Source organism: Eschrichtius robustus, chromosome 1, assembly GCF_028021215.1.
Source record: "Eschrichtius robustus isolate mEscRob2 chromosome 1, mEscRob2.pri, whole genome shotgun sequence".
Lineage (NCBI taxonomy): Eukaryota > Metazoa > Chordata > Mammalia > Artiodactyla > Eschrichtiidae > Eschrichtius > Eschrichtius robustus.
The window spans coordinates 74,136,910-74,151,425 of NC_090824.1; the positions used below are offsets into that span (position 1 = coordinate 74,136,910).

A 14,516-nucleotide genomic window follows, 5' to 3' on the forward strand; every position below is an offset into this window, starting at 1 on the left:
GGGAGCTGATAAACTGAAGATGAGGATGGAGAGCCAGAACCTCCCCTCCCCCCACCCAACTCTGGGGACTATGTGACCACGTGGAGGAGACAGAAGCTCCCAGGGACCAAGACTAATTGCTGTGGAAGATAAGGTTCTAGTGCCCAACTGGAAGGGAGAGGAACTAATAAAGCAAGAAGAAGGAAGTGAAAAAAGAGAGATAGGCCTCGAGTGGCTCCGGGAAGCTGGCAGAAGCAGGACTTGCTCTAGAGCTGATTTAAAACAAAATTACAAAACACGTGTGCGATTTCTGCAGGCAGAAGGAAGAGGAGGAGACGACAGGAAAGTGTTTAAAGGAGCCTACCCTCTTTGCAGGCACCGGCTTGGACCTGGCGCCACAGTCAAGCAGGTGGCCGGGACCGCTGTCCGCCTGTCCTCGGGCCTCGGGTCCCGCCCACAGTCCAGCCAAGCAGGCGGACACAAGCTCTAGAACCGGGGGGCCGGGGCGGGGGCGGACGGACTACAACTCCCGGCACACTCCGCGGCGGGCGGGCCGCTGCACCTGCTCAGTGGGGCCGCCCCGGGCGCCTGGGTATTGATTATTCCATTGTGTGGGACGCCTCGGCTCCAGCCAGTGAATGAGGCGGAGGAGTGAGGGCGAGGAGGAGGAGGAGGAGGAGGAGGAGGAGGAGGAGGAGGGCGAGAAGGAGGAGGAGGGCGAGGAGGAGGAGGAGGAGGAGGCAGGGAGCGAGCGAGTGCCCAGGGTGAATCAATGGAAACCCCCTCACGAAGCCGGGAAAACACTTCAGCCGCAGCCAAATAGCATTGATTATTTTCCTTCACTTCCCTCACCGCCGTGAATTTATTTATTTATTTTTTCCATCTCCGTCCCCGACGCCCCGGAGTGAGCGCTGGAGGGAGGGAGGAGGAGGGGAAAAAAAGGAATCAACACATCGGAGAAGTCCCTTCCAAGAGCCACCCCCTCCCCTCCCCGCCTCGCGCTGCTGGGCGGCCGCGGTTCGACTCCCGTCCCTGCTTCCAGCTGAGGTGTAAGTGCATCGATTTCCGATGCTGCTGGGTTGGTTTTTTTTCTCCTCTCCCTCTCTCCTCTTCCCTTCCTTGCTCTTTGGAAGCTTGAGACGGAGGGGAGAGGAGGCGCTCGGAGACTGCCGCTGGAGGGCACGGAAAGGGACGGGAAGGGACTGGGGGAGGGGACCCGGACGGACAGACGGACACACCGAGGGCCTGAGGAGAAGGAGGGACAGGGGTATGGGAGGGAAGGAGAGGGCCTGCGAGCGGGAATGGGGCGAAGAGAGAGATACCGGGGTGGAGGTAGAGACGGGGAAGGGAAAGGTTTCGAGGCTGGACCAGGAGCCAGCCGGACAGATGGAGGGTAACGAGAGCCTAGACGGGCCGCGCCGAGCTATGCAGGGAGCGGGGGTCCCGGAGGGAAGGGGAGGCCGGGGGAGTGCGGGGGCTCGGAGCTGTCAGTCTGGAGGCGTCTGGGTCTCGGTGGCCCCCCGCCGGCCGCAGGATGGGGGAGGAACGGCGGCTAGCAGGCAGGCAGATGGATGGGCAAGCGCGCTGGGGGTTGGGAGGGTGGGAGAGGACGTGGATACCCTTAATCTTCGATCTGAGGTTTTGCCAGAAGTTGAGTTGTTTGTTGGTTTGGGGGGTTTTTTTTTGCTTGTTTTGTTTTGTTTTGTTTTAGAAAGGTGCGAGTAGTAGGTGAGGGGAGGCCTCTACTCCTATTCAAGGTGAAGTGTGTCTCTCCTGGCCCCCAACTCCCCGTCTGCTCTTGTCTGTCCCTCTCTCTGAATAGCCCGATCAACGAGAACTCGACCACGCGTTTTGCTGCTCCTGTTGCCCCGCTGACCTCTGTCCATGTGTCCCTACCTCTGGATTTTGCCATTCTACACCTCATTCATTCTCCCCACCCATCCATCTCCGAGTCTGTCTGTGTGTCACTATCTCCGGATGTGACCTCCTACCCGGGTGATCCTTTCCCTGTGTGTCCGTGTCACTATGTGTTACACCTTGGCTGCCTGACTGTTCTACCCATCTAGGACTCCATGCCCTTTCCTTCAGGGTCTGAACGGATATCTCTGGCCTTTTCAGGCTGCTTTGGAGTTTGCTTATCAGTCATGACTGATGATTGTGGTAGTCACTGGTCAGAGGCCTGGAAGAGTGGAGGGATGGAGCAGATGTGTCTCCCCCAAGGATTCGAGTGCCCTTTCAGCATGGCCGGGACGGCCTCCTCTTCCATCTTCACCCAGGGAGCTTTGGAACTTCCTAGCATTGTTGACTGTCCCCTTTGCCATGTGCCTGTGTCCCCCATCAGCACCTCACCTCCAGGAGCTTCCCACCACAAACCTCTTCCTCGCTGACTTGGTTTTCCTCCCTTCCCTCACTTTACCATTATATATCATTTCATTTCCCCATTTTGCTTCACCCCTTTTTTCCCCATCCCTGTCTCCCATGATCTCCTTTGCCTCTTCTTCACCCTTGTTCCCATAATCTGCACTCTTCCTACCTTTTCTCCTTGGTCACCCTAAGTTTCTTGTATTCCTTACCTTCTCACCCAGCATTTTAACTGCAGCAGCGAATGTACCAGAGAGCAAAGAGGCTGGGAGAGTTGGGGAGTATTGTTTGTGAAAGCACATAAACAGGCCAAGAAATCAACTTAATGGGCTTCCAGGGGCATATAACCCCTTCATCAGTCAGAGCCATTATGTTCATTCACTGTCAACTTTGATTTTGTAAAGGGACATTCTCTGGGATTCTAAGCTCCACCCTGCTTGGTTGTCCCTTATCTTTCAGTTCATTCTAGACATCTGTGGCTTTTTCTCTACTTTCTAATTCATCTTCTTCCTGGGTCCTCACTCTTATCATATTTGGATTCAGCATGATTCTTTACGAGGCAGTTTACATTAGTGTGACAGAAGCTATTGATATCTTATGCAAGGGGCCAGGTTCATTCAGCCTAAAGAATGGGAAAGGTGGATAAAGAGTCTGGAGAGTTTACCTTGTTTTAAGCCCATTATTGTTTTTCCAGACTTCAGGAGCTTGAAGGGTAAAAGGAGGAGGTAGATATGGGCAGAAAATGGAATATTTCAGAGGTGAATAGAGTGACAGAAAGGAAGGGGAGGCCGGGTGCAATAAATGCATGGGGTAGAGAAATGCATGACGTGAGGAACGCGCAAAGGAAGGGATGAAAATATATGTGGAATGGGGGGCAGGGGAGGAACCAAGGGGTGATTAATGAAAAATTGGGAGAATGAAATAAAACATGAATTAATAGTGATACAGAAGGAGAGAGGGAGAGATAGGATAGATTATTTCTCAAGAGGAAGGTCACCAGAAAAAGCAATATGAACTGAATAAATACAGTGGTAAAATGGGGGAAAGGAGGAATGGAAGAATAAGATGAGGTGGGAAAAGAGTATGGTACAAAGAAGGGAAATGGAAGGCAAAGGGAGGAGTGCTGAAGCAGATCAGAGCTGCACAGAGCTTGGTAGGGGGAAAGAGGAGAGATGAGATATCAAAGGAAACAAATGCCTCTGGTGTGAGAAGGACACAGCGTGATGGATGCAAAGAGAGCACCGCAGGAGGGGCGATTTGGAAAAAAGGCAGAGCAGAAATACCACTGGGCGAAGCCCCAAAAGAGAGAGATGCCAAAGGAGAGGAGAGAGAGCGCAGAGATATCTGGTGAAGAGAAGGAGAGATTTGGCTCATTCCATTGGCCAAATCCCTCACTACCCCACCGGAGGCCTTTGCTTTTCATCCCCAAGCCAGGGCAACATGAGCAAAGAGATGAAAAAGTAGAATTCCCATTTACTTTAGCTGATAGGAACTGGAATCTTTCTAGCCCCCTGAGCACCAAAGACCTCCAGCCCCTGATGTCATAAACTGCTGGTGTTGCCTTGGCAACCTGACAGGGGTCCTCCCTCCATGATGTCAGAGCAGCCGGTGTTACCTTAAGACCCATAGAGGAACAACTTGCTGCTTTGCTAGGGAGCTGCACACATATGGGGCCGGGGCCAGAGTCAAATCTGTAGGATTCCTGCGTCTGGTAGCTTGACCTTGCCTCCCTGGAGCTGTTCTTAGCTCCAAATGAAGTCTTGTTTGTGAGCACCTGAGGTTCACTAGAGCCTGCAGGAACAAGAGGAAGAGACCTCAGGAGACAGGGGCATTGAGGACTGGATGGTAGGACTGAAAAGCAGGAAAAGAAGGAAGAGAGCTGGAAATGGCATGTACAGAATGTGAAAGGAGAAGGGCTCTGTGAGCAGGGAGGGGAGTCACTGAAAATGTAAGATGAACCTTGCTTTGGGTTTAGGAATGGAGACGGAAGCTGGAAATGCAGATTACAGGGGATAGGAGCTGTGTGAGAGCTGTGTGAAGCAGGGATACAGAATAGGGAAGGATTCTGAAATGCCAGAGGGCATGGTGGAACTTGGCTGTGGAGGGAGGGGGGAAAAAAAGCGGGACTCTGAGAGAAGCTGTCGGGTGAGAGATCCAGGGTTAGTCCTGATGGCCATATGAGCAGGGGCTGCATCTGTCTAGTTTCCCATCGTTTTCCAGGACCTAGCACAATGTCTGTCACACGGAGGATGCTTAATATCTATTGATCAAGAGGTCAAACTAATAGGGAGAGGCCAAGGAAAAGACTTGCCCACCTTCCTTTCACCCCGCCCCTCAGGCCTAAGTCTGCATAAATGGGCAAGCTGGGAAAGCAGACACTGAAGGAAAAGGCTGGAGGGGAGCAACTGTGAGATCTGAGGCAGAGAGAGGAGAGACTGGAAGCATCCAGGGCTGACGCTAGGGGCTGATCTGGGGAGTCTTTGCAGAGATAATGGGAGGAAAACATGAATGAACAGTCTTAGGAGCCCAGAAGGAAGATACGGAGGAGGCTAGAGAAAGGAGGTGGTTTCCAGAAAAGGTTGAGAGTTGTTTCTAAAGACAGAGTCGGAGATTTTGAGTTGGAAGTAGCATCCTTACCCCACCCCATTCCCAATCGTGAAACCACAATTGAATCTGCCATATATAAATACATAAGTACACACACACGCACACACACACACACACACACACACACACACGTGCGCACGCACTTGCTGATCATAAAGAGTTCATAAATCAATTCCAGGCCCATCCTAAACACCCTGTCCAAATCCAGACAATTACAAGGAAGTCAGCATTGGCCAAGTGGGCCAAAAGGCAGAAAGAGGCACAGACTTGGATATAAGAAACGCTGTGAGGGATGGCCTTGACATCTGACTACGCAATGCGTTGTTGGAGTCGAGAGATATAAAGTAAAAGAAGGAGAGGCAGGAGATGCAGAGCTCATCACAGCTCTGAGGTCTGAAGGGTGGGGAGTCTAAACACGGAAGCCATAGAGGAGAAAGATGCACCCAATCAGGAATTATAACTTAACCTGTTCCTGTGGCAAATGGATCAAAGGAATCTAGGAAAGAAGCTCTGGTTGAGAGGAAGCGAGCTGGGAGCCCTGGGGGAGAGTCTAGCTATAATAAGAAAGGCCAGGGCAGCTGGAGAAGGGGCCGGTGGGCGGGGGCCTGCAGGGGGGACAGTGGCGGCTGGATGCTCTGTCAGCCGCCACCATGGACTTGGGCAGCTCATATTTTGCAGCAGGCGACAGGCTGTCGACACGGCGGTCCTTTACCTCACCGTTAGAAACTCATTTCATTGATTTTTCCATCTTTCTTCTCTGGCTTCTCAGTCATCCCACCCCTCACATTTCTAGAGCCCCTTGCCTATCTGTGGAAAGCCCCAGGGGACTGCCTGCCCACCCGTCCTCCCCCCCCCAGGCTGGTGAGACAGGGTGAAGGATTTAGAGGTGCCTTTCAGCACCCTGAGGTAATCCCATTGGCTCTCAGTATCCCCCTCTTATAAGCACTTGTGCAGACCAGGGCCTCTGTGTCCAGTTGTCTAGGGTGCCCAGTTAAGGGGTAACAGGGCTGAGATCCACCTGCTCTCCTGTCACCAAGCTGTACCACTGCCGTGCAGGCTGTACACACCTGGAAGAAGACACCTTTTCCTAATACCTCCCAAGACAGCACGGCACCCCTCAAAATCTCTCTTTCAAAGTCAAATGAGAGAACAGGAGCTGCCTCTGTATTTGGGCAGGAATATGGTATTACACTGAAGCCAGGGTTCTAGCCTTGGAATCACAGCAGGGCCACCCAGTGGAACAGTGTTGGCACAGGGGCCCGTGCAATTAGAGGGCCATAAGTAGCAAGCACTCTCTGTGGAGAGAAGAGGGCATTTTGATGTGCAGAGTAGGTGGGGCAGGGGTGGGTGAAGAAATGTTTACTTTACGTGTGGACATTTCCCTGGTGCCTCCTCCAGTTACAGCCAACTACCCTCAGCCTCTCCCTTTGGGGCTGGCATTGGGCTAAAGGTCAAGAGTCAATTGCCAATCATTTGGCTTCTCAGTGAAGGAGGGCAGAGGGTGGGACAGGAGTGTTAGGTTGTGTTTCCCTGAGGAACTGATGGGGTAAACGCCATTTCCATCCTCAGATTTTTCACTCCTTGTTTTGTTGGTGATGCACCCCTACCCCACCCCAGCCCCCAGTCTCAAGCCCAAGGCCCTCTGGCCCATCCTCCTTTTTCTCTGGTCTTGGCAAGGTTGTTTCTCTGGGGCCCAGTGTGTCTTGAGTCTCAGGTGTCTGAGTCTAGATTCTGCTGCTTGCTTTGACTCATGTGCCTGTCACGTCCCCCCCCACCCCCATCACAGTTGTCTTCCTTTCTATCCAGCCATTTCCACGTTCTGTACCACATTTCCTGCTTGGACCACAAACTCCTCCTTCCTCCCATCCCCAGCTTCATCAGGCTATGTGGTTTTCAAAACCTAGAGATAAATCCCGGTGCTTTAGGGAAAGGAGTGTGCTTGAGGTTAGGAAGAGGGAAGACCAAGATACTGGTTCAGGATGAACGGAGCAGGGAGGAGTGGGAAAAGCGGAAACAGGCTGAATAGGACGAGAAAGAGGGAGTCAAAGGTAAAAACCATGTGACTTGGAGCCGGGAGAGAGGTGGAGAGAAGGCCACGGTTTAAATGAAAAAGGAAGGAAGGTGGTAGGCTGAGGCTGCGAGGACTAAGAAACGGAAGAGAAAAACCCGGAGCCTGACCCCCTGCAGAGAAATGACGGCGGCGAGGAGGAGGGAGGCCGAGTGGTTGTGGAAGAGGCTTAAGGCGGGAAAGGCGGGCGGCCGGCTCAGCCTCCGCGTCAGTCCTGAGTTCAAGCCGTGCCGGCTTTGACCCTTGTGGGAGGAACTGAAGTGGCAAATTAACGACGATAATGAAGTCACTGCTCCTTGTTTGTCTTTGCTGGTTTCCCCTTGAGATTTGTCCTTTGGCCAGACGGGGCACCGCGGGGGAGGGGAGGGCCAGCAGCAGGGAAGGGCGGGGGAGGGGCGCGGAGAAGAGGGCGCGGAGGACAGACGGACCCGGGGAAGAAAGAGGGAGGGGGATGAGGAAAGGAGAGAGGAAGCCAGGAATGGAGGAGAGGAGGGAAGGGGGACGAGGGAAGAGCAGGGCAGGGGAGAGAGGCGCGGAAAGACGGGAAGGGAAAAGAACAATGGGGAACGGGGGAGGGATGCCTGGAAGGAGGAGCAGAGGACCGGGAGGGAGAGGAGCGGTGGCACGGGGAAATGGCGAGCCGGAGGGAAAGGACGTGGCCGGGGCTGCGGGAGCTGCAGCTGGCGGGGCCGGGGGCGGGGCCTCATCTCCATCTCTAATGGCTGTGAAATGAGGTTAGCTCCATTAGAGGCGGTGAGAGTGTAACGAGATCACACTCATTAGGGCTGGGCCATCCCAGTAATTACCACCACCCCAAACACGCCCGCGCCAGCCGGGCCACCGAGCACAAACAGGCACGCCAGGCACGTGGCAGCACACCCGCACAGGACACCCCGCCGCTGAACGGGCAGCCCAGGGCCCACGCGGGTGTAACCGAGAGCCTCGGTGAGACCCTTCACTAACCCCGAAGAGGTGCCGGGACAGGGCTACACCCAGGCCCTCAGCCACACACACAATAAAAAGCAATAAACACACACGTACACCCGAACTCGGGGAATAAGACACGTGGGTGAGCAATTATCGTTTCCATTTTATTGATCACATACAAAGTGCCAGTCTCAGTAATGATCGTCTCAACGGGCACAACTCCAGGAGGAACTATTCCCCATTCTATTTATGAAGCAACAAGCTTTAAGCAACCCACCCGAGGACATTTACATCACAGGGAATAGAACTAGAATTTGATTCCCGGTCTGTCTGACCTTAAAGGCTATGTTTTAAAATAATACCATACCGTTTTTTCTGAAGTTCATATGCTATTAAGAATACACATGTGTAGACTTCCAACTTTCAGAGAGGTTATCAGAAATCTGATACACACCTCCACCCCACCCCCAGCAGAGAGACACACACACACACACACACACACACACACACACACACACACACAGAATGGCCAGGGCCCGTGCATAGACTGCAATGCGAATAGCGCCCCCTGGAGTCACACAAAGCAGTGGCCTGTTCGGGCCCATCTTACACTAACAACTGGGAGAAGGCCATCTAACACCTTCAAGCTCAAAGGAGAGCATGACAGCACATATGCTCAAAGCAACACACATAAGCGCAGAATAACACACTCAGACTCAAGGATCTCATTCAGAATGCTTACCAGCCAGAGCTCAGAAGCTTACAAATTAACTTGAGAGCAGAGCACTGGGGTCAGGCTACCTGAGGCCAATCTCGACTCTATTTTCCAAGTGTTAGACCTTAAAAATTACATAACCCATCTAAGTCTGTTTCCATGTTTGTAAAATGGGAATGAGTAGCTGTATCTATTTTACCAGATTGTAGTGGAGGATTAGGTGACGTGATGCTTCCAGAGGGCTCAGCACAGTGCCTGACACAAGGTAAACATTTAAAGATACTATTATTATTAGTTCTTGTTGTTATTGTTTTAATAGTATTTAAACAGAGTCATTACTATCACAAGGGTTCATGCAGAATCAGAGGACCAGAAGGATTTATTTATATACACAGCCACTTACAATGGTATCCTTCCAAGTAATTCTAGAAGAATTGCACGTAATTCTTTTCAAGCTCAGGGAGATCAAAGGTCTTCCGCAGAGGTCCCCCATGCCAGGATCAGATAGGATCCTGAATCTAAATTCAAGGGCACGGCTCCCTGTCCCCTCGCTCTGGAGTGCTCATACAGAAGAAGGGTTCAGAGCTGGCTTTGCGCGGTTATCTAAGCCTGGGTCTCTCCAGTGCACCTACAAGATCACACAGCTCCACACTGCCGTCCTAACACTTGTGGCATCACTGAGGGAGATGCACTGGCAAGAGGCTCCACTCCTCTCCACACCATCCTCTCCTCCAGCAGCAGACATGCTGCAGCACATCTCAACAAAGCCACGCCAATATGGATGGATGTTCCTCTCTGGTTGTGGTTTTAATCCACAGCTTCCCTTTTCGCCCTGTCTACTCCCTCCCACCCCCATCTTCTTCCTCTCAGGCTCTCCTTTCTCCTCACACCCCACCCAGTTCCCTCCCGCCCACCTTAAGCATCTTGCATGCCCATTTTAAGCATCTTGCTTGCTCCATCCCTCTCACTGGGGACAGGCCACCTGCCCAATCTGCTGCCAAAACTGGGAGCTCTCAACGAGATTCGAGATTCTCCAAGATTCAAGATTCGGTATTTACATGTACAGATCAAGATCCAGCTCCCCGCTCCTTCCCTCCCTCTCCCTCCCTTCTTCCTCCGTCCTCTTCTCTGCCTTGGCTGTCTTTCTTTACCCTCTATGATACTCCTTTTCCTGCCTGTCTCATTTCCTGCCATTCTTATTTTCTCTCTTTTGGACAAAACTTCTCTTGCACCAAGTAAACACTCCCTAAGTATTGGGGTGCCAGGGAGATGTCTAGGAGAGATAGGTAGAATTTAAATGGAGGAATAGGAGTACCTTTTTTGTTTTCTTTTTAAATATAGAAGGTAAGCTTTAGAGACAGAGAAAGTGATAGTTTTAATGCAAGGAGAGGCCATAATAGTTTTGATCCAAGTGTGAGCCTGGGCAAAGCTTCCAGTCTCTGGTTCGGGATAATGGGATGTCTCTAGACGCAGCAATCAAGAGGGCCTGGTGAGAAATGAAGTCTGCTGCTGGGCAGACTAGATTTAAATCCTGCCCACCGAAGAATCTGCCCTCAGTCGAAAAGGGCAGAGATGAGAGGATGAGTCCAGGTCAAGAAGGGGCAAGACAGAAGGAAAGCATCAGCCTAGCTGCACACACCTTGCCCCCCTTTTGGGGTGGTGGGGGCGGAGAGCCAGAGAGAAGGAAAGAAACTGACCTGATAGACACCAGTATGGGCACTTTTCACATGTTACCTGTACTAGTCTTCACAACAGCCGGGTAAGGACAGCGGTGGCAGCTGTGTGATCTTGTAGGTGTACTGGAGAGACCCAGGCTCAGATAACAGCACGAAGCCAGCTGTAAACCCTTCTCCTGTATGAGCACTTGGGAGTGAGGGCCAGGGAGTTTCCAGATGAGAAAACAGTGGATAAGTAACTTACCAAGGCTGCATAGCTGGTGAGTGGTGGGGAGCCAGGACTGAACCTGGGTCTAAGTGAATCCATAGCCCATGTTCTTCCACTGCCTTAGAAAAGAAATCTCACCTGGTTAGAGTTTATTTGCTGTTGGTGCCAACTGATCCCCCTAATGCGGGCACACACACTCCATCTTTCCTGCTTCTGTTCCCCTCCCCTCTGTGGCTGCCTCTTAAAAGCAACAGGTTGAAACCAAAAGGAGAGAAGGGCAGGGCAAAGTTAGTGTGGAAGAGGGCAGGCTGGAGGCAGGGATTTCAGAGAGAAGAAAGAAAAGGTCCCTAAAATGGGCTCCAAGGAAAGAGGATAGATGGAACGATTGGAAAAGTGAAAGGCAAAAATGTCTGGAGGGCTCGGACTTGGAAATCACCGTATGCAAATTGTAAGCAAATGTGCCAGTGCCCTCTGGCCAACTTTGCTGGGGAAGACTTTGCCCTGTCGTTGGGTTTGAAGAAAAGAAAGGAGAGGGGTTTTTGTTTTTTGTTTTAAGGAGGGGAGCTGGGAGGAGAAAGCCAGTCTGTCCCTGCGGGCCTGTCCTCTCCTCGGTGATGTTCCCTCCGTAACCACTAGGGAGCAGTCGTGTCACTTTTCCACTCCAGCTCCACCAGAGGTGGGAGGGGGCTCCAGCCCAGGGGAGTCCTGGTCTTGCTGGGACTCCAGCTCCAGAGGAAGTGCCCCTGGCTAGCTTTGCCTCCAGTTCTATAGGCCCCACGGCCTGGCGCCTCCTCGGTGAGGGGCACATTCTTCCTTTCCTCAGGCCTCACTTCTTTGGTCCTTCCTTTGCCCTTGTCCCTTTGGCTCCTGTAATTCTCCGGTTCTGAAGTCTCAAGAGTGTTGTCTTTTGTGGTCTCAGAGCCCGCCTTTGCAGCTTTCCACGTCACATCCAAGCCTTTCTGTCCCTCTCATAACATCTTTCTTGGTAGCTCTCTGGGTCCCACTGTCTGTCCTGAAGCCTCCTGGTTCCCTGGCATCTTCCTGTTCTAAGTACGGTACATTTCAAGAAGTAGGAATTCTTGTCCAGCTACTTACAGGGTGCCTTTCTGCCCACCTCCCATGGAAGAATATCTGAGTTCAGGGATTATGTTGATGGGGCAACAAGTCCCTAGCTGACCTTTGAAAGAAGTAGCACTGCCATCCTTTCCTTCTCTCCTTGAGGAATAAGGAGGGACCTGGGTCTGGACAGAGGAAGAGGGCAATACCCCCAAAAAATCTCTTCTGTTTCCCCATAGCTTTCTCTCCATTTTCCCTTTCTCCTCACGCTGTGAGGGAAGGAAGCATTAGGGAGGGAGATGGAATGAAGGGGCAGCAAGCGAGCTCTGGAGGCTGAGGGCCATTTTGGAGCTAGATGATTCATCTTAGGGGATGACTACACCCTCAGAACTCTCCACCCTCCCCTGGCTCCAGGACTGCCTCCTCCCATCCCCCTCGGTGGCAGCAGCCTTGTAATTTAAAGCTCTTTCTGTCGCCTCTAATGTGATCCTCTCGTTTTATTGACTCTCTCTGCCGTCTGTGGCGCCCCTTCACATCAATCTCTGCTCTAATCACACCGCCACCACTGCCTGCTCGGTCTCCCCTAACCCCTCTCCTCATGGGCCCCCGGCCCTCGCCTCTACCCAGGTCCTTCCTTTTGACTATCCCCCCACCTCCACCCTACACCCGATCCGCCCTCTTCCTCCTTCCCTCCTCCACACACAGGAATGCCAGGGCCTTTAAGGGCTCGCCTTCTCCCTTTCCCCACATCTAAGGTGTACCCTGAGGGGGAAGAGATGCCCTTAAGGAAAGCCTGGAACCACAGGAGGAATGACAGTGGTCTGAGGGAGAATAAGACTCTGGGCCTGGTGGTGGTGCGTGGGGACCTGTCTCCAGAAAGAGATGAAAACTGAGGTCAAGGTAGGAAGGGCAGAGAAAGGGACACAGAGATTCAGAGAGGGACAGAAGAAAAGACTGAGGCGGAGGAAAATGGAAGGAGGGGGGGAAAGTGAAAAAATAATTGCTGCAGTTCAAGGTTTGTAATAAATAGTGGGTGATGGGAGAAGCACAGAGAAGAAGGGGGGAGGGGAGTTGGTGGCAGTGGGGGGAGCGGGAAGAGAGGCACTGAGGCAAAGACAAATTTGCAATTGAAATTCTTTCCTGTAGAGGGGGAGGGGGAGGGGGGGAAGAGATTTGCAATTTTAAACAGCTTCAGACCTACCCTCCCTCCGCTGATCCAGGTCTCACCCACTAGCTAGCCCAAAGCTAAGCTCCTTTGGTTTCTAGCTAGGAACCAGCTGTCTTTTTCCAGTCCTGGGAAGTAAAAGCTTTGGAGAGAGGATTTGGGGCTTAGGTCTTCCTAGCCCTCCTCTGCAGTTTGATCTAGAGTTGTGATTTGGGAGCCAGAGAGAAGTTGCTGACGGATGTGAGGTGGGCCAGCAGGGGGAGAGCACCTACCAAGTTCAGCCCTCAGTGTCAGGGCCCAGGAGGGGCCGCTCTTGCCCCGTCTCAGTTCTTCCTACCAGGTGAGCCCCCGTTATGGGGGTGACAGTGGAATGTCAGGCCCTCACACTCCAGCACATGTATCTCCCCACTTCCCCCGGCACCCCAAGGATTCCATAGGAAGAATACCTTTATCCCACAACTTCAGGGCTTCTGCTTTCTGGTTATGTAAGATAACTGCCTCCCGCCTCCCGTCCAATTCCTTTACTTCCCTGTTAGTTCTCCACCCCACCTCGGCCCAGGTGCTGATTTGCATTTTCATTAGCATGCAGAGCCAGCCCCTCGCGGAGCTCCTTAATGGCTCCTCCTTCGACTTCACGCCTGGCTGGCCCCCCAGGAGGAGGAGGGGAGTGGGAATGGGGGCCTCCAGGCTGAGTGCGGCCAGACCAAGGACCCATTCCAAATCAGGGAATCTGAAGGTGAGGGTTAGAGGCTGCCCAAGGCGGGAGAGGCCACACCACTTCCTGGCAGCACTCTGGCCTGAGCGCTAAAGGTTTAATCGTTCGATATCTGCTGATAATTAAGAACTGAAGAGGAGTCAGGCCATCTGGGACACTGGGAGAAGCATGGGATGGTGAGGCATGGGGGGATTGGTGAGTTTGAGGGGGGACCAAGGTAAAAAAGGGGGTGGGGCTCGGTAATTCTAGTCAGCTGGAGGCAGCTCAGGAACCCTGACTTCTAGACTTTTGGAGGCTCATTTTGCCAGTACTGTCTGAGGGGCAGTCCGGGTAGGTGGAGGAGCCCAGGCCACAGCTTTGGGGTCTAGCTCTGTACCCGCCAGTCCTTTTCTAGTTTCACCACCTTGGAGCTGTGTGACAATCAGCAGATTATTCAGCCTCTCTTTCTTGGGTGCCTCACCCATAAAATAAGGTTGTCGTGGGATTAAATGAGATAATCGATTAAAGCATTTAACACAGTGCCAGGACCATGCTATATGTACCTTAATATTATTACTGTTACTTTTTTTTTAAATCCCCGCGGAGGAGGAGAGGGGCGGGTCATCTCATACAAGCCATTGTCTTTCAATTGGCCAGAAGCTCTCCCACCTGTGAAGAGAGATGGATCTGGAACGCATCTGAGAGTAGCATGGTGTCTGCAGGCCAGAGGAAAGTCACTGTGGCCTCTCTGGCAAGAGGACCTTGACTTAGGGAAACTAACTCTTCAGGGTGTGGAAAATCTGAGGGTCTTTCCCAGAGCTGATTTATTCAACAGACATGTATGTGTATGTGGCAGGCATCTTTCTCGGTACCAGTGATAAGGCAACCAATAAAGCAGAGTTCCTGCGCTCATGGAACTTAGTTTCTAGAAGGGAGAAATAAGGAAACCAGCAAATATCAGGTAGTGATGAATCTCGGAGGAAAATACCCCTCCCCACCCCCCCATCCCTCCGCCGGCTGTGTTAGCTTCTGTAGAGAGGCGAGGCCTGTTGGAAGAGGT

At 52.4% G+C, this 14,516-nt stretch overlaps 1 protein-coding gene across 4 annotated transcripts in view; it reads left to right on the forward strand.

The window, feature by feature from the left end:
• Positions 1 to 798: 798 nt before the first annotated feature.
• ZFHX2 (zinc finger homeobox 2) overlaps positions 799 to 14,516 on the forward strand; it is a 28,417-nt gene continuing 14,699 nt past the window's right edge. For 2 of the 4 annotated variants that reach the window (XM_068547454.1, XM_068547478.1), the window contains exon 1: positions 13,372 to 13,498. The gene's annotated coding sequence lies outside the window, so the exon portion shown is untranslated. Of the gene's footprint in view, positions 1,029 to 8,862; positions 8,923 to 13,371; positions 13,499 to 14,516 lie in introns of those variants that run through there. The other 2 variants (XM_068547460.1, XM_068547470.1) reach the window with 2 other exon arrangements.